Source organism: Apteryx mantelli, chromosome 3 (genome assembly GCF_036417845.1).
Source record: "Apteryx mantelli isolate bAptMan1 chromosome 3, bAptMan1.hap1, whole genome shotgun sequence".
Lineage (NCBI taxonomy): Eukaryota > Metazoa > Chordata > Aves > Apterygiformes > Apterygidae > Apteryx > Apteryx mantelli.
The window spans coordinates 116,699,966-116,720,836 of NC_089980.1; the positions used below are offsets into that span (position 1 = coordinate 116,699,966).

The window sequence follows — 20,871 nt, forward strand, 5'->3', positions numbered from 1 at the left end:
AAAGTACATTCTTACTAGGAACAGCCAAACTGAGATACAGGTTTCAAAGTATTTCTGGTTTCCAAGCAACACCAGACAGATTGCAATGAGAAGAGGTGGAGACTCAGACTTCCTAGGCAAGAGAAGCAGGAGCAGGGAGCCTGAGGAGGAGAGACACATGCTGTCCGAGCAAGTGAGTAGTAGCATTGGGATGCAGAACCAGAGCTGGAACAGGCTGCAAATAAGACAACAGAAGGGATAATCCTGATCGCCATCAAGGATTCAGGATTTGTGATACTCAGTGTTATTTTTCTGGTATGATAGCAAGAAGTTCTGAATCCTGCTGGCAGACCATCCCATTCTTGTTCCATCCTGGGCTACATGCTATAAATAACCCACTCTTGATATTGCCTATTCTGTTCAAAGGTCTGTGTCACATTTCTACTAGAAAACTAAATACACCAGGGAATATTCTCCTACTATAAGGCCAACATGCACAGCATGTCCCCACAACTCTCCTACCTGCCAAAATAGAGTGGCTGCATCCAAAAAGTTGCCCACCTGGTCTTGTCCTTAGCCTATGCTATTACCAGCCTGTGCCTAAGCACTGCACGAGTGAGTGATAGTTGGCCCCAGCAAAACAGTGACAGAACTATGCTAACAATTTAACAGTATGGAAAATGACAGACAATAGCAGGATCTGTGCCCTGCCTTGTTTTGTTTAGTAATATTGATTTAGCTTAGGACCTTCACTACAGTTTGGATGAAAACATAGCTGTCATTTCTAATTAAACAAACAAACAAATTCAAACCAGCAATCTAGAAAGAAAAATCAACATGAAGCCTATGTTAAAAAACCACTAAGTCAGTGGAACTTGAACATATTCTCGGAAAAAGAACTGATCTCACAACCTGTTGTGAGGGACAAAAATATCCAGCTACTGATCTTGTAAAAACAAAAATCCTGGTAAATGGATTAAAGTTCTGTAATCCTGGATGGAACAAAATACTTCTCCTTTCAGTGTATATTATATGACATTATATTTGGACCTAAAACTGGAAAATGTGACATGAGGAGAAAAAAACCAACTTTTGAAAACTCAGTGAGTAACTGTTGAAAAACATTTAATGTCTACTTTGCAGTAAATCTCTCTCACAGAATCACAGAATCACAGAATCACTGAGGTTGGAAGGGACCTCTGGAGAGCATCTAGTCCAACCCCCCTGCTCAAGCAGGGTCACCTAGAGCACGTTGCACAGGATCACATCCAGGCGGCTTTTGAATATCTCCAGAGAAGGAGACTCCACCACCTCTCGGGGCAACCTGTTCCAGTGCTCTGTCACCCTCACAGTGAAAAAGTTTTTCCTCATGTTAAGATGGAAGTGTCTGTGTTTCAGTTTGTGCCCATTGCCTCGCGTCCTGTCGCTCGACACCACTGAAAAGAGTCTGGCCCCATCCTCTCGACACCCTCCCTTCAGATACTTGTACACATACCTCTCGATACCTAACACTGCAATTCTAGTTTAAGCCAGCAAATTCTAGTTTAAGCCAGCAAACTCGAGCAGGGCTTGTTTTGTTCTGCCACTCCAACATCTGTACAATTACTTCTTGTACCTTTGCAATGGGACTTGTAGCTGCATGACTGGCAATTAATACAGGTTAAAAGCATAAGTTTTAATCTGGGTTGGTGCTTTGATGCGGATTGCTGCATGCTTGCATGGAGGTTTGCACAAGCTCCTTGGCGGGGAACGGCAGATCGGGCAGCCAAGCTCAGGATGGGCGCTTGGCGTCAGTGCTGATGCAAAGCCTTCGCGTGACCGCAGGGCAAGGATGGGCAGCCAAGCCCCTCCAAAGGGCCCGTGGGGATGCTGCTGCGCGGGTAACTCAGGTGAGTCCTAGCACCTAAGTCAATGGTGTCATCAGGGGTAATTTTGCAGAAACACTACCAAGGTTAATCAGAGGTTGCAGCGGACCTCTTGGGGGAGCTAGCGTGGTACAAAGGAAAACAATATCTAGGTCTCCCTCCTACCTAATATCTCACTTTTGGATTCTAATATGACTGCTGGAATAGAATAGCACCTCAGGCCAGAGTTGGAACTGTGGGAAATTAATTTATGACTGAACATGAGTCATTCAAGGCCTGTCCTGCCTTCAGCTTGATGATGAAAAGAGCAGGTAGCGTGTCCCTACTGCGCCCCCCTCACCTCGCTCCCAGCGCACACGCGAGGCGACTGAGGCTTGGCACATGCGCCTGTCCTCCCAGCGGCCCATCTCCTACCACCTGCAGGGCCTCAGCGGCACAGCTCACAGACGATTGCTGCCTCATCGGGTCTCCAAAATGCTTCCCATACATCTCCCCCGTCCTTTTCAGCAGCTATTGTCTGGAGCTTTATGTATTTGATAGTGTAATCTTCCTTTTCTTATTATTTGTTTTTATTATTATTGTACCATTATAATCTCATTATAGTCTTTTCTAGTTTCAATTATTGTATTTGTTTTTTTCTGAGTCACTGTAATTGCTTTTAGTTTTTAATAATGTTTAAAATTTCCACTCTCTGAAGCGAGCGTTATCATTTGCATTATAAAATTCAGTTAAGAGGTTGTCACCAATCTTGGATTGCATCAATATTGGATTGATCTTTTTGCAGTGCATGATACATGGAGCTTGCCTTGGCCAATGGCTCCAGCCGTCAAAAGTTGATTCACTATTAAACAACAGACTTATCAATTTATAGGAAATTATAGTAAAACTGTTCTTTATATTTGTACAAAATAAAAATATTTTATAAAATGCTTAAAACATAGGAACATTATGTATTTATTTTCTAGTTCATTCAACAGTTGGAATTACTGCTTTTCTACTCTAGACGTGCTTGGCAAAACTACAATTCTATGACAGATTCTCTGAACTTTTGTGACTCAAGGACCATTAAGCTTACAACCTGTTAGGAACCCACTGAAAATCAGTATAGCTTTACTTGGTCAAAGGGATTATACCTGAGATAGGGTTCCAGAACTGTTGCTTCAGTTTCTAAGGATACAGTAACTTATTTAACAGAGATACCTTTGCTATCACATCTGATTAAATTAATTTACATGCTTCTGAACTAGCAAAGTTAACTTTTTCTAGAAATACAATTAAATACAATTAAAGTGCATTGATAATGTGATATAGGTTTTTTTGTTTTGTTTTGTTTTTCCCCAAAAAAATTGCTTAATTACTCTCTTGGGTATACAAGGCACTTATGTAGTAAGAATATAGTTAAAAATTAGGGTTTTCTTTTTTCAAAGTAGCTTTGAGCCTAAGTACATCTAGACACTTCAGCAACACCTTGAGTCCTTCTTTATCTATTTAAAGATGTTCACAAGTCCCATACAACAATGAAAATTTGCACACGCAGCAGGAAAAACATTGTGCTACTTTGTTCATGAAACGCTTTTCAGTGTTTTGAGAAACATGCCTCAGCTCTTAATCTCATGCAAATCATCTTCATCATATGCATCATAAGTTATATTTACATACATTACACTCAACATCCAGATTCATTCAGCAGTACTGCTATGACCCTGCTCTTCAGGTTGTTCATCTGCACAGCCAATGCGTGCTTCTGCAAGGATTACTTGAAAGGCAGAGAGATCCAGCCATGATAAGATACAGATGAAAGCCACAGGCTCTGAAGTTACAGAGAGCTGGGAATAAACCAGTAGTTTAAATGTAATTTTCAGGAGACTATACAGCCTGCATTGTACAGGTTCCAGGGTCTGATTAAAAATAAATAAATAAAAATAAAAAGACGTCCAGCATCTTTCAGATTTAGCAGACTTTGGGTCTGCTCCCGAAGTCCTTAATTACCGGAAGAGCAATTCACACAGCATTCATTGTTTCCACAAATGGCTGGAAAGGATCATTAAATAGTCTAGTTTAGTCTCCATTTCTCCACAGACATCTACATTTTACACAATAATGCTGGCCGGTTTGGTTGTTTAAAGGATATCTTTTAAAGAAGCACACTTCAGATCTATGTAGTTATCTTATTGGCAGTAGCATCTGCATCTTGGGCACTGAAATTCTGATGTTCAAAGCATTTGCAGAAAAGTTACACACAAATAAAAATGAGAAAATGATGCACATGGAATAACAAAGAGAGGGGAAAAGGAATTCAGTATTTCTTAAGCTTAATGCTTACATCACTACAGCCAATACATAACTTTTAAATTTAGCAAAATGGGCAAGAAATAATTACAAAGTTAAAAGCAGTAAGTGCATGCACCCTGCTATGCAGGTAAATAAATTAACAGCACACACTAAGATCATTAGATTTACCTGATCTGCGTTAATAAGGAATCTGACCTGCAATTTCCAATAAAGCAAGGGCAGAAAGGCTGAGGAGGCTGCTGTTTGATACGGTTATCATTTGGATAGTTATCATCTAGGTGCGTATCTCATGTTGTCTACCTAGACTTCAGCAAGGCTTTTGACACTGTCTCCTAGAACATCCTCATAGACAAGCTCAGGAAGTGTGGGTTAGATATCTGAGTCGACAGTGAGGTGGATTGAGAACTGGCTGAATGGCAGAGCTCAGAGGGTTGTGATCAGCGGTGCAGAGTCTAGTTGGAGGCCTGTAGCTAGCGGTGTCCCCCAGGGGTCAGGACTGGGTCCAGTCTTGTTCAACTTCTTCATCAATGACCTGGATGAAGGCACAGAGGGCACCCTCAGCAAGTTTGCTGACGATACAAAACTGGGAGGAGTGGAAAATACGCCAGAGGGCTGTGCTGCCATTCAGAGGGACCTGGACAGGCTGGAGAGGTGGGCGGAGAGGAACCTCATGAAGTTCAACAAAGGCAAGTGCAGGGTCCTGCACCTAGGGAGGAATAACCCCATGCACCAGTACAGGTTGGGGGCTGACCTGCTGGAAAGCAGCTCTGCGGAGAAGGACCTGGGAGTGCTGGTGGACACCAAGTTAAGCATGAGGCAGCAATGTGCCCTTGAGGCCAAGAAGGCCAATGGTCTCCTGGGGTGCATCAGGAAGAGTGTTGCCAGCAGGTGGAGGGAGGTGATTCTCCTCCTCTACTCAGCCCTGGGGAGGCCACATCTGGAGTACTGTGTCCAGTTCTGGGCTCCCCAGTACAAGAGGGATGTGGCACTACTGGAGCAAGTCCAGCGTAGGGCTACAAAGATGATGAGGGGACTGGAGCATCTCTCTTATGAGGAAAGGCTGAGAGAGCTGGGCCTGTTTAGCTTGGAGAAGAGAAGGCTGAGAGGAGATCTTATCAACGTGTACAAGTATCTGAAGGGAGGGTGTCGAGAGGATGGGACCAGACTCTTTTCAGTGGTGCCGAGCGACAGGACGCGAGGCAATGGGCACAAACTGAAACACAGACGCTTCCATCTGAACATGAGGAAAAACTTTTTCACTGTGAGGGTGACAGAGCACTGGCACAGGTTGCCCAGAGAGGTTGTGGAGTCTCCTTCTCTGGAGATATTCAAAACCCGCCTGGATGCAATCCTGTGCAACGTGCTCTAGGTGACCCTGCTTGAGCAGGGGGTTTGGACTAGATGATCTCCAGAGGTCCCTTCCAACCTCAGCGATTCTGTGATTCTGTGATTCATGTATATTATACAAATAAACCTCTGACTTGACAGGCAGGTATAGCCTGCCTTTCTGAGCTGAAAGGGTTAAACCAAAGTTCCTCGTGCCTGACAACAGCAAAACAGACTGGAGCAGGAGCTATTCAGAGATGAAGAATTCACTCCACAGGAAGTGGAACTGGCTAACCATCCTCTCCACTGCAAAATTTGGGTTTATATTCAGTCTTTTGGCGATCTTGTTCCACTCTTCTCAGATAAATTAAAAAATCTGGTAGTAGATGATGCTCTCATTCTGGAGTGATATTTCTCTAGTTCAGCTAAAATACACCCCCATTTCTGAAAAGCTAAAGATCAAGCTCTGTGTGTGATTGTGAGACATTTTACTCAGCTCTTCAATATTATTTTGCTCTTTTCTGCATAATCATAAATTTTTCCAGGATCACTAAAAAAAAATCCAAGCAAAAAGAAAACTCTAATGTTCTAAGTCAAATTCAAGGGCACCATTTATAAGGTTAAAACCACTCCCCATTCCTGTTCATTGGTCCTCTGTTTAGACACCCTACACTAATTTAGCCCTTTAACTCCCAGCACGATCTTAAAACAAAATGTCAACTCACTTGTTGACCACAACAGAATGGAAAAAGTTGCAACTTCCAATAATATATTTTTTGATTTTCTCTAGTGTCATGACCTTCCTTTCTTGCTCCTAATGGGCAATTTTGCTTTCCATCAAACGGAAACAATTTTACTAGAATGGGTCCAGCTTACTAGACATAAATGAGATCGATCTGTGTAACTTGCCATTCTCATAGCTATTCTTGGTTCCTCCAATTATTCATTTCAGACACAAATTTTAGAGAATTTCTTTCATATTTACATCCATATTATGGATGATCCACACTATGTTTTAATATTAAAAAAATCTGCAGGAGAAAAAAATCTAGATAGAAGGAAATTAATTATGCAGCTTTTACTATAGGCATATATACCCTTTAATTCCTTTGCATAAAATACTTAATGTTCAAAATCATCATTGCAGAAATATGGCTCACTGTATATTTTGCATAACATAAAAACAAAGTCATTAAACTCCTACAGATTTACTTCTCAGTATGTAATTTGAATATAAACATATTCAATTAAAAACACTGAAGTAATACAAACAAGGATTATCACTGTTGTAGTAGCTGTTTTACAAAAATATGCCAATATTAAACACAGAAGTACTCAAGGCCACTGTAGTTATCCAACTAATTTTTGACTATCATTTACTGATTGACTGCTGCTCATCCAATATGATCTGTACATCCCAGAGTCAATAAATCAGAGCTTCCTTTACTATAACATAAATGAAGCTTTTGTGTTAAAAATTCCACGTCTGAACTTAACAAGAATACACAATGTTTTTCCTGCCCTTCTGGAAAGATCAGTTCTAAATTAATACAGTGAACTAAACTAAATAGTAGAGGTAAGGAGACATACAGAACGAAGAATGCTTTAAGAAAAATGCTTATTTTACCACAGATAAAGGGATAGGGGAAGCAAAGAACTGAGAAAGAGTATATTTGATAATGAAGAAGTTACTGTGCCTTAGGTCCTGCTTAACTGGGAGACAATCCGTAACTGAAAATATAATTGGCTTCTTAAAACAGATTTGAAACTAGGCATTCCTTCTTATGATTCCAACTCATACAATTTAAGAAGCATTGATTTTGTGGGTCTGTTGTGTTGGCCTATGCCATTTGCTTTTCAATACCAGAAATAGAGGCAAATGTAAAACAAAAACAACAAAAAAGAAAGCTGACTTTCGGCACTCCTGTCCCATCCTACTCATATGGCTTAAGACACTAAATCCAACAGTTAATGTGCTATGTACATATGCTTGATTCCAGAGAGAAAAAGAGCAAAGAAAGAGCAAAGACATGTATTAGAAGTTGAACCTCCTAGATTCTCCTAGAATGATGAGGGTTAAGCCTTGACTAACATCAGATTCCTTAAAAGGTGGGAGAAATATTTATGGTGCAGTTTTTTTTAAACCTTAGTCAAAAGATTCGACAGTAAGGAAACAAAAATCAAGACAAATAACGTCATAGACATGGTATCAGTTTTCTAGCAAGCCATATGTCTTCCAGAATACCAAGCAGAGAAGTCAGCGAGAGTTAAGGATGCTCTGCAGTCTACCGTAGAGAATTGTTTGTCAATAACTTGCATGACTATATGCTGAAAGATTTTTACAGCACAGAATTACGTAATGCCAAATAGTTAAGAATGTGCAAGCCCAAAAGACTAAATTAATTAAATGTAAATACAGTGAATAACAATCTAGTGTTTCTTACGTGCTTGGAAAAAAAAAAAGATAAGTTACAAAGAGCAAAATTAGAAGATCAAAAAAAGTGCCAGAATCTACACGGTAAGTGCAAAAATTCCTACAGGGAACAACAAAATATTAGGTATGGAAATCAAGAAAATAGCTAATAAAGTGAGAAGGCTGCCCCCCCCCCAAAAAAAAAGAAAGAAAAAGAAAAGGAAGAAAAGAACTACCAAAAAGGGAGAAGAGTGGAGTTATTGACTATGCAGAATTCTGAAAGGCCCTAAGGTAAAGCAAAACACAAAACATCAGAAAATATATCTGTGATGCTCTTGAGTTACAACTCAACAAAATAAAAATAATTAAATGACATAGCATGTCTTCCACAAGGACTTATACAGTAGAGTTTCAAAAGAAGAGAGATTACTAAGCCTCCCCATATATAAATTACTCGAGTAAACAAGTCACAGCACACCTCTAGCAGAAAACCATGAATACAGCCCAGCAACTATCATCTGTAATGATTCCAGAATAGTACCAGTGCCAGAATAGTACCTTTGTGGTTACAAGGTTGAGATTTTGATGAAGTCAAGCTTAAGGCCAATTTGTACCTCTCTCTATGTAGGCTAATCTCATATCAATCTAAAGGACAAACAATCTAATATCTGTCAGAGTTACCTTTTATTGAATTGCAATTCACAGTAACATGAAGTCCACCAAAAAAAAGAAAAAAATACAACGCAACCTATTTTGTTTTAAGCTGATACAAGAAACAGAAAGACAGTCATATCCAAGGCTTACAAAAATCCCATCAAGAAACAACAAAGAAAATAATATATAAAAAAAAGATTATCTCCTTCAAAACCATCTTCTCAACCTATGTAAATCGATGCACCTTCATTAGCACATTGAGTTCATCAGCTATGAAGAAGCTTGTTTTAGCACAGGGTGCTCCTCATAGAGCCAGTCTCTCTAAAATCTAGTGCTGCAATGTGTCTTAAGGGTCCTTGTCAAATTTGATGACCAGCCTGAAGTAGCAATCCCATTTGGATGATACCAAGACATTCACACTTGTAAGGACAGAAGTAGATACCTTAAGCTCAGTCCAACTGAAGAATGAACTGTATTTTTGAAATAAATAGAAGTATTGAGTGAATTCAATACTTCTTATGGGACATCAAGGCATTCTGTGCCTCTGAGGAGCACTGTTTGCCACTGTTGTATCCAACATCCAAAAAGTTTCTGAATCAGATATTTCATGTCAGTAGCATCAATGATATGTAGAATACTGCTAAACGAATCTGAAAAAGAAAACTACAAATCGGGGTTTTTGTTTCTCTCCCCTTTCCCCCTGCAACAGAGGAGCAGTAAGGCTTCAAGCTACAATTTGTGTTTCTGAGGAAAGGATCGATATCTTTCCTCACCTACCCCCACCCTCATCAATCTCTCTAGTGTATTTTTAAAATCATCTACTGCTAAATAAATTTATCAACTGATTTTGTTAAACACTTAACACAGCAGTTCTTCACCACAATAAGCATTACAAATTATCCATAGCACAAAAAAGTATCTCACTTTTTGTATAAGTTTTCTATAAGCTGCTGAAGTGAATTTAATATTACAAATAGAAGTAATATTAAATAATAATATGGCCTCATTGCCATCCTGCAACACAATGGAAGACTTCATAACAAATCCCAGTTCCCTGAGTGCCAGCAATCTCTTCACCATACCCAACTTTCCCCATCCTAACTTTGGCTTTTTCAGTTTTGACTTTTCCATCCCCAGTATTAGCATCCCCCCACACCCCTTTCCCATTTCCAAGGTGCCTCTTGAGCAGTCAGCCTTATCCATAAAACACCCAAGAAGTTCAACGTAGTCTGCAAAAGGCTCTGTTCAAATTTAAAAGAAAAAAAAAAATCCTACTTCAGTAGGATGATGCAAACAACTTGTTACTATTAGAATTTGCTTTACTCATTTTCCATTGATCAAAAACTTAGATTTCTGAAGGCTTAGGCCTGTTTATTTTCCATGAAGAGAGACAGAACACAGAAAAAGTGGCCCTTCTAATACAGTACTGTCTATTTAGTCTAAACTTTAGTCTCTTACTACATAATTCAGTGAGTCACTTGAACTCTTTTTCCACACTTTTAATCTTTCAGAATCTGACTACCTTTTTCAGCAGTGGTAAGTGGTCCTGAAACTGGTTTCACAGAGGGAAGGTTCATTTCTAAAACAGAAGGTGAGATCAGTAATCTTGAGAAGTTCATTGCATCCCAGCAGGTACGGAGCTTGCCTCCTCAAGCTCCCTGGTTCGGCGCACGTGCCTGCAAGACACTGGATCCACAGCCCCAAGGAGGCACTAGACGCTCCTTTTTACAAACTGTCAGTTCTGCTAGGTAGAGCAGAGGTAAGTGGAGGTGAGCCTCCTCACAGGCTCTGCCGTGTCTGGCAGTCCAGAACAGGAGAGCGCTCTCACTGCTGCCCAAAATACTTCAAGGACTGCAATAGTGCATCATTCCAAAAAGTGACAGTCCACTTTGTGAGACATACTTTGCTTCAGGCAAAGCATATCATTTACTCAGACAGCAGCCTATGCCCCTCCAGTCTCGCCCCTGGAAGGCCACGCCACACAAGCAATGGGTTCAAAGGAGTCCCAGCAGAAAGAAGTTTCAGAATCCTGCATTAGCTAGAATAATTATACTTCTACATTTTAAGATTTTCCCATTTCTGAAGCACTTATAAACATTAGTAAGCACTCACTACTCTGAGCTAAGCTTGTATTAGCTGTAGTACTGTATTAACTACTGGCACATACCATCCCACCATTGGTTTAGGAAAATGATTAGAGAGAGAAGCAAAAGCCCCCAACGTTAAAAGCTAAGTCTTCAGTGAAAAGGAAATAGATACATTACTGTTCTGATGGTCAAACGCGCAACATTGTGGCCAGAATAATTTTGACAGATATTAATAAAATGAATGCCCTACAAAAGTGGAGGCTTATAATGCAGTGTATTTGTTTATTGTATCTTCTTACTATTACCGTTTCCATAGAAATAGGATAGAGTTTGAAAATTTCAGCACTGGGCAACAAATTCTAATGATCTTTTAAAAAAAATCATTATAATATATACTTAGTGCTTGCAGAATATCAGCAAGATTTATGTTCAAGTATATTAAACATGGATCGCTAGTCCTACTGCAGAGGTGTTCATGACTGTATATTATTTCTAACTCTTTATGGTACCATGAAAACAATTCTTTTAACACACATTAATAAACTACAGAAAACCTTTGTTTTCACTAGTTCTTCCTCCTCAGGTTTTTCAATTTCATATAGCTTCCTCAAACTGTCCTCCAAACAAGCAGGGGATCAGAAAGTACTGAAGCATTTTGAAAATCTATTTCCCCTTTCTCTGAAGCTTATGCGATAATCTTATCCTTTACACTTATAATCACCTACAGCTTAGCCATGATGTAATTCCTTCTGCCTTGTGGGCTGATTTCTCTGACTCACAATTTCCAAATATATTTGTGAAGGTGGTTCATGAATTAGAGCTCTGTCAGCTGAAGCCTCCAGCATTGTTCTACCCATGCTCAGGACAGAGGTTCCTGGCTCACGAGAAGTTTTAAGGTACAGTACAAAGGATCAGTCCTCAATTTATAAAGGGCACTCAAGAAGCAGTTATATAACATACAAAAACCTGCAAATGCCCCCATGGCTTTTTGTCATGTCGTCATTATTCTTTGGTAAGTTTACGTTTCCTTTATATACACCACTAAAAAATCTTCAGATGATTCATCCCCAGGGTTTGCTGTCAGATGAGCACAGTTACGAGTTCTGTTCCTCGTAGTTTCTATGGTACCGTACTCGTCCCTATGGTTTCTTCCCTGATTTTAGAGGTGTCTGAAAAGGGCAAAGCAGCCTTGGAGGGCCCTTATTTCTCCGCTTTTCACAGCACCCCTAGCCAACAGCAAATTCACACTTCTTAACTTGAGCATTTAACCACACAAATCTAGCAATCTAATCTATTTCAATGAGACTGATGTCATCTACAAGTGACAATGCACATCTAATTTTATAGAATTATATTTGCAGAGGTGTACTGGCGTATCACCTCACTTTACGGCAAAATGCCTTCACCACCTTCTTCCCTGCCCTACTGTCCTTTGCACAAGCAGTGTGTGTGAACAGGACAGGTTTTGCTGTCCCTAGGTTCTTCACCTGCTTGTCCTTGCTGCTCAACAGCATCGCTCCTCTTGGCCAGCAGCTTGGGAGAGCTTCTCCGAGATACAGCAGATAACCTATCCCAGGCAGAGCCATACTGAGAAAACTCAACCACACGTGTGAAAGCATTTGCCTGGTTCTCATTTCAAGTGCAGAGAGTGTAGCACTGCCTCTGGTAAAACACTTCTATAGTAACCACCACTAACTTTGATGATCTTATGCATTATTTGTGCAGAAATGTTTGATATTTCCCATCATGACAGAGATTAGACAAGTGGATAAATTACTGCCTGTTGTGCATGATTGTAGACATCAGCAGCTGTTATTTATAGTGCCTATTATGTTATAGTATCCCAAAAGACAGTAGAATCACGTCATGCAGCATTACTACAAATAAAATCTTTCTAGCATAGAAAAACCATTTTAAGCTTATGGAATATCATTGTAGTTCATCTTTAAATAGAAAGAATGGACAGCTCAGATGTTTTGATAACAAAATGCATGTTTTAGTACTCCCCCCCCCACCCCTGAGTAATACAAGAAATAGGAAGGATAGGAAAAATTGTACATTAATAAAGTCAGCTGAAAGAAAAAAAATGAACGTCTGGAAGAAGTCTCCACAGTTACCATAGTGGAAGTGGAATGCTTTTTTATAGAAAAGGCAGCATTAGAAGAAAAGACAGATCTCATGTTTTTATGGCATTGAGAGGTTTGTATACTACATCATTTCTAATCTGTTCCTCAATCCTAGGGTGTTAAATACGAGTCCAAAACATGCATCAGACTATTCCAAATTAAGCAGCACTCCTTAGAGCAAACAAGCATTGCTTGGGCATCTTATAAAAATAAAAGCTATCCAACACTGAGTATCTTAGATAGAGACCCTGATTTCCCCATGCTCTTTCACAAATCCTACAAATTGGGGGGGGGGGGGGGGAGAGAGACAAACAGAGTTTCTTGAATTAGATATTTTTTAAAAAGTTAGAAATAAATGAAAAGTTAGCATAACAATCTATTTGAACAATTGATTTATGATGTACAAAAAAAAAATCATGCTATAAAAAGAAAAAAAGAAATATAATCAAGATGTTAAGAAATCAGTAGCAAACTAAAATAACTACCATATCTATTATTCCTATGCTTTGCACAACTGAATTAGGCATAATTAACGCATACCGGACAAAAAACTTGCCCAGATGTCTGAGTTGCCTCCACAGCAGCTAGAGTGAGGCCAGACGCTACTGAAACAGAGAGCAAAGATATCTCTTTGCAGGCATCCCCAAGACCTGTAAAGGTGAGGGAGTAGTATCTTTTGGCCTATAATCAAAGCCAGGTCCTCCAATGGCAGGGAAATACCAGTATGATCCACTGTATCCATGTGAAACCAATCAATCCAAAACAGTACTAACATTTTATCTTGTTCAAAAACACATTTTACCTTACTCGCTGTGTTGAGCAGAAATTTCTATCTTTTGATTTCTCTGCTCAATTACATGCTCTTTAGCTCTACCCACACACTGCATTGTGTTGGCAAGTCATACATTTTGGCAGTGGACTTCAAAACTGTATTCCTCCCCAAGAGAATGCCTGTGCATAGTACACTCACACACGCATACACTCCCCCTCAGTCCACATGATTTATATACTGCCTAGGCAACCATTTCACAAATAAATGGAACCACTAAAAACCAAAAATCCTGAACTCTGGCATATAGAAATCAGTCATTCTGCATAGTGGTTTCATTTAGCAACACTTAGTAACATTAGTAATACGACCATAGTTATCAGAGTTGTACACAGCTTGTGCTGCTGATGGTGTATTTGTTACCTCTTCCTTCAGTAGCTTAGCTGTACACACTTGGAATGCTTTATAAAAGATTTCAGAAATAAAGGTCAAGTAAGTTTTCTTACAAGGGTTGCTGTTTTCTGGAGAGAATTTCCTTCCTACACACCTTCAGCCACCAGGGCTCTCATTATGTTAGACAAAGAGACTGCAAACACAGGTATTCATGCACATTTCTGCCCCTGGAATTAAACTTCACTGAGTTAATAGAGTGCCTTCATTCCCTGCTCCCCACACACATGTACAAGCACAGTGCAATGCACATGCAAAGGTGCGATTGTTGTGAAAATCGTATTTTATAGTTACTGGTTTATATTCAGTTCCAAAAGCATAGGCGCTAGTCAGCACTCACCTTTTAGGGAAACATGTTGTATTGATCTTGGAACATTTAATGCGGCATCTAAACATCAGTGAATTCTCTTGCACAGTTTTGTTTTTAAGACTACATAATTTTCGGTGAAAGACAACCATGACTTCTCATAATAGTAATGAGTGGGAAAAGCCATCTCTCTGGAGGATTTGATCATAGCAGAGGATCCTGAGTACCAGAAAGTACTTCAGACTGAGCTCGCCACCCAGCTAGGATACTGTGCAAAGACAGCAGCAACAGGCTGTGTAAGAAATCTAAATCCACTAAGACCGGGCAGTCTTTTGGCTGGTTTGAGATTGAAAGTGTGGAGGTCCTTAGTTCCTGCTAGACATCTAGCAATACTAAGAAGTCCAAAACAACCCAAAGGATGCAAGCTGACATTAGAAAATGATTTCTTACACAGCCTGCTGGTTCCCTCTTAACATCACTGCAAACTATCTGCATTTCAGCTTTTGCCGATTGTTCCTTAACCAGGTGATGAATCACTGAGAGAAAGTGGAACTAACTAATGCCTTAGTCCATTATGGCTATGCTCCATGTGCTGCTGATCTTCCGCTGGTACTAGAAAAGCTAGAGGAAAACATTGTGGGCTGGCATGGTGGGGAGAAAAGAATCAGGAAATCAAGAAGTGGAAACCCACCCACTCAGGAATATTAAAATAAAAGATTTCAGTATCTTTACTCAAACCTCCCCATTTTTAACTATTTAAAATAAATCATATTCATTCCTACTATCAGATCACCATTCCAGAACCAGACTCCTACTTAATCCCCAGCACCTCCCCCCGGCAAAAAAACCAGACCCCCCACACACAAACACTTCAAGTCTATATTCATATTAATACGGTCAACTAAGTCTTCTAGAAGAAGAAAGGTCACAGACTACAGTATATGACAGTTTATGTAGTGCAAAAACTGTGACATGAAACATCTGGATATTAGCTAATCAAATATCATGTCATGTGTAGAGAACTGTTTATAATTTAATCCCTGCTATACCCTGTATTCTTTTTTAAACAAATGCATGTCAAGTTTAGATGTATGCTAGTATACCATAAAAAAAGAGCAGAAAAGTGGAATTGCTTAACCTAGATGAGGAAACCTATAGGTAGGGAAGAAAGGATAACCATCTTCAGATATATGAAGGGTATCTGCAAGGAGCTGAGAAAAAGAATGAACCTATTGTCTGTACCAGTTAATGAGTTTAATTTGCAGTAAGGAAAATTCAGGTTATGTATAAGGAAAAGTTTTCAGTGGTAAGATCAGTGAAGCTGAATAAAAGGCCTGGACAGGCTACACAAACATCCGTGAGGAAACATGTAGGTATAGCTGATCCTGCTTCGGGGTAAGGCATAACATAGGCCTGGACCCTTCCCATTCTTCATTTATGCTAGTTTGATTTATCACTTTTGGCCAATACAAGAGATACAGTGGTCTGCTCCAGAGACCCTGAACCTCCTCTTCCCAAGGAAAAGCTAAGTATAGGCTAAGATTCAACCAGTGGAAAAGGACAAGAGAGTGAATAAGAGAATATGATGCTTGCAATAACTAGAGAGTTTCCATCACCCTGTTCACAGTTGTACAGCTAGTGTCTCCACAATCCTGACTTTGCTTATGTGGTAGATTCAATAATGTAGAGGAAAAGAGAAGAGAAAGCAGCAACCTCCATGGAAAAAGAAAAACCTACATTAAGTTCAGAATGCATTAGATGTCATCTTTTGTTTCAAATTCAATCTGAATATTTAAATTAGTCCCTCTCTGAATTTTTTCCTCACCCAAGTTAATGTGCCGCTATCCACCAATTAACTACTGTCAACATTTTTCATAATGCAAGCAACATTTGACAAGAAATTTTGTCACGGTTATCAGTTTCGCCATTCCATACTGCCTCACCCTTTCATCAGTTTATCCTTGCACACTCCAGTTCAATTCTCCCTTCTTCACACTTTATTGGTGAGCCCATAAACCTCTACAGAGTTACAGTAACAAGTATTGTTCAAAGCAGCTTGACTGTCAGGAAAAAAATTATATATATATATTTTTAAACAAAAGCTAGCACTATATGACTAGCCAGCTAAAAGCAAAACAACCTTGATACCAGGGTATGAAAACTTTCGGATTAAGTAGAAGATTAAGAAAATACTTACCCTTGCTTTATTTTCACCCCTCTAATTCGCATTTCCATGGAAACAGGGCTGGAAAGTACCAGCAGGCAGTCTGCAGCTGAGCATCTGAATAAGTGTGCTCATGTTGAACTCAGCAAGCAGACAGCAGGTGAGGCCTGCAGGAACTGTCTAAAATCTATAGCTACATTTTAAAAGTAAAAGGACAGTCTGAAGTTAAGCAAAGGACTTCTAAACAGGATTATACATAACCCTGGTGAATATTCTTGTATCACACTAGCAGATAATCTAATTCCCTTTTCTGTAAAACAGAGGAATAAAATTGCTTTATCTCACTGGCACATCCATTGTGATTAATAAAATATTTCAAAATGATCAGATGCAATATACTAGCTTTTTTTTTTTTTTTTTTTAATGAGAACTTTGACTTTGAAACACTATCATGTAACTCTTTCTGAGAAATCACACTGGCTGCTCTACAGTTCATACACATGCATTCTGAGCCCAGTCATTTGGATGGCTCTTTTTATAAACAGGCATTGTCTTTGAATAAATAAATAAATAAATGAAAACAATTAACTAGCAGTTAGTAACATTTGCTACTTATAAACCACATTGCTTTTGAGCACCAATCCATACTTCTTTTACTTTAAAAGTAATAAAGCAAGCCAATTGTAGATACAGTGTGTGTGGGGCGAGGGGTGGGGGGAGAGACAATTTTAGCTTCTTTACCCAATTTAGTAAAGCTTCATGGAGGAATTCTTTTTAATATCATCTTAGATTTTTCTCCTATCCAATATTTGTTCTTCAGCAACAGGAATAAAAGCAAACAAGAGAAGGGTAAAACATTACTGTCCTGGGCAAGACTGGTTATTATTAAACTCCCGATTTTGTACCTAAAGCAATTACCACCTTTTCAAATAGATATTATCCATTCTTTGTTGAGAACAGAACATGGAAACAAAGTGTAACCAATGTAATTTTAGCCAATACAGTGGACAAAAAAATGATTTTAACAAGGGATTGAATGTCTTGTGTAAGTTCAATATCAGCACAAAAGAGCTGACCTGAAAGTGGATGATGAAGAAAAAACACAAGACAGAATAAATCCATTTTTTACAAGAGTACTGTTTAAACTTTAGCAGAGATATTATTAGAATCAAATCAGCCAGGTTCATATAGGTACACTGTATTGAACCTATGTTCTACTTCACCATCAGAGAAGAAATCCAAGCTTAAAAATCAGAGAATAAATCAACCCAATAAGCACTTAGTGACTATTGATTCTTTCCTTTTTGGGGGATCTGCAATGGAAAGAATGAGCCCAAATTTAGCAATCCAAAACATATTAAACTCATGAATATGATGGAAAAGGATGGCACAGAAGCTGTTTGTCTGATTTTCTTGCATCACATGAAACTAATAATTATGCATCAAGAATGCAAAAATGACAAACAAAGCATGCAGATATCAGTACCTCTGCAGTGTAAGAATGTCCATTTAACAATTGGAGCAATAGTAAAAATTCCATAGAGCATATTCTGATAATGATTCCCATTGATAACTCATTTTATACTACACTAAATATATTTGTATTTTCTTTGAGGATCGTTTACTCTGCCAGATCAGGATACAGGGAGCTCTGGTGTAAACAAGACTCAAACTGCACAGAATTCACTTATCTCCTCTAAGTCTTCTTAAACATAGCACACACAAAAACATATGCTTTCGCATATATATTTTCTCTGTTTTTCTACAGCTAGAGCAACTCACATATACCACCTGAAGAGCTCTAACCATTTAAACCAAAGCTGGGAAAAACAAAAAACAAACAAACAAAAAAACATAACATACATATTAAGGAACACTACCTGACTTTTCTGACTGATTTTTTCTTTTCTAAACTGACTTTGTTTCAAAGCTGCATTCCTACCCCTCAAGTGTGTGTGTGTGTATATATATGTGTACACACACGCACACATATATATATATTAAAACGAATGCCAAAATATGTTGTATTAAAAGGCTAACAAGCATATCTGGATATGCTATCTTCACTTCCAGGGTAGAAACAAAGTGCACTGCTCAAACTGTGTAAAGATCTCACTAAACCATTATCGTAACTGCAAACCTTGCAAAGGGCGGAGAAGAACAGCATTAGTATGTGGCTATGCTTTATAAAAGTCATCTTGGAGTGGAAAAAGGGGGGGGGGAGGAAGGCAGCTTCTGACTTAGCTGAAGAGTTCCTGCAGGTAAGGGATGGATTGTTGTTGGGAAATATTTATAAAAGGAATTAGAGCTGGCTGCACAGCCTGCATGTGCGCTCAGAGGGTGTGGGGTGTCCCTCAAAAGGAGTGGGTTATTACTCCCAGCTGGAGCTTGAGAGAGAGGGATATAATTCAAGGAAATGAGCAAGCTGCTCCCCACCAGGTCATTAGTACCTTTGCACCGTTTCCCTTTACAATCCTGTTAGTAGTAACACCTGTACAGAGCATGTAACTGTTTTTCTTCCCGTTAACTTTATAACTGCTAATTCACCCCAGCTGTTGCCGGCTGGTTAACTTATGGGAGATGGGCAGAAACCAAAAAGGAACATCAACACAGCTCTTAAACTGTGGTTGTGGAATATAAAAGAGAACTACAAAATAAGGTTTCTGATCTAGGACCTTTTGTCTTGAGGTGTGGTGTATGTGACAAATGCAGGTTCTGGATACAAGCATAACATGATAGTGAACATATATTATACAAGTCAATGCTATATGCACTTCTAATTTAATAATGAAAATATATTTATGATTAAGGAGAAACCACAAATAAATAAAACTCAAGAAATGAAACATCGGTATCTAATAAGAAAAACTTAATGAAAGCAACCAACTTGCAGCATTCAGTGTTTTTAATTAGAGAATGGGATTTTATAAATTCTTTACATGTTTGAAAACATGAATCATGCTTTCACCTTTGAAACATCAAGTCTGGTGCAACTACAGAATATCTCCTTCAGAAACTCCATTGCTACCTAACAGCTGAGTAAATTTGTTTCTCTTTCGAAAAACTGAGCTCTGTAGGAAATGCTTTTATAGCCAGGTTATAAACACTGAAAATAAGAGTTCATAGCAGAAGTTTTAACATACCTTCACATGGGGAACATGATCAGTGATTATACAAACCTTTCTTTCCATGTATAATTCTGTATTTTGATTTGTAAATATAAGAAGTCAAGATTGAGAGCATAAATGTTGCCACTTCAAGCTCTTACATAGCGTAGGAAGAGTGATTAGGATGTGCAGTCTTCTAGGTTAGGGGCAATCCAGGGCTACACTAATTCAAGGACTAATTACAGATATTCCCCAAGAATCACCACGAAGCTAGGTCTGAAACGCAGCTCGAGGAAGGGCTGGCCTGGCAGCACTGGCCCCGTCGCTCCCAAGGACTCATGTCTCTGGGCTGCAGCTTCCTGCGCCGGGAGCGTGGCAGGGGCTGGCTGTGGGGGCACACTTGAACCAGCAGCTCCAGACCCCAAGGCTGGACACTCCTGAACTACTGTGTAGATATAAACAAGTGGAGAAATTACTACTGTGTTTCTTCCTTTCACCCATCCTAGACCCCACAGCATCTGTGTTCTTCCCTAATGGTTTTGGAGGTCTAATTTCTTGCTTCTTCCTTCATTCTTCTCCGCCCATTTCCCCTCTCCCCAGTCCATCTCCCTTTCTTGCTCTCTCCTTTTTAGTAGGAACAACACTTAAGTCTGCAGAATCCTAAATTCCTTCAAGTATCAGCGGCTGAACACAAACACAGATTTGAAGCATGCAATTAGGCCACTTTTCTGGGCTCCTTCATGAGAATAGGGCTGGACAAGATCATTTATGATCTATATGTTTGCATGTAAATAGCTGGTTCCAAGTTTACATGTATTTAGTTAATCTCTTTTTCATAGTGTAGACTAGTGGATTCAGATATAATCATACCAGAAAATGGTTCACCTATATCTACTATACTCAATCAGTCAAACGTAGCCTCCCAGCAATGTAAATCCAGCACTGTGAAGTAGCTCCAAACAGCTGCTATCTCCATTAAAGCACAAACATGTAGGAGATGGGGATAGGAAGGAGCAAAGAATGGATGTACAGCCTTAATTCACCACTCTAGGCTCCACACAAAAGGGTGAATAGTGGGGGAAGCAAATTGCACCCTTCCTTTCAGGGCTACAAATTGTAACTCCCACTGTGGTGTGTGAAAGTCACAGCTCTTTTTGTAAGAGAGCTCCTGCAGGGCACAGCTCCCCTCATGGAGGACAGACTGACAAAGTCTACACACCCAAAACTCTGGCGCGAGGGCTTGCAACTAAGCCAAAACACAGTTCATCTCTTCAGCTTTGTTGAACTTCTTTTGTATTGGGGTCCAGCAACTGCATCTGTAACCTGCTAGAA

At 39.4% G+C, this 20,871-nt stretch overlaps 1 protein-coding gene across 4 annotated transcripts in view; it reads right to left on the reverse strand.

Moving 5' to 3' along the window:
• The window catches only part of DLGAP2 (DLG associated protein 2), a 467,774-nt gene that overhangs the window by 358,361 nt on the left and 88,542 nt on the right, over nucleotides 1-20,871 (reverse strand). The gene's annotated exons all lie outside the window — the stretch shown is intronic.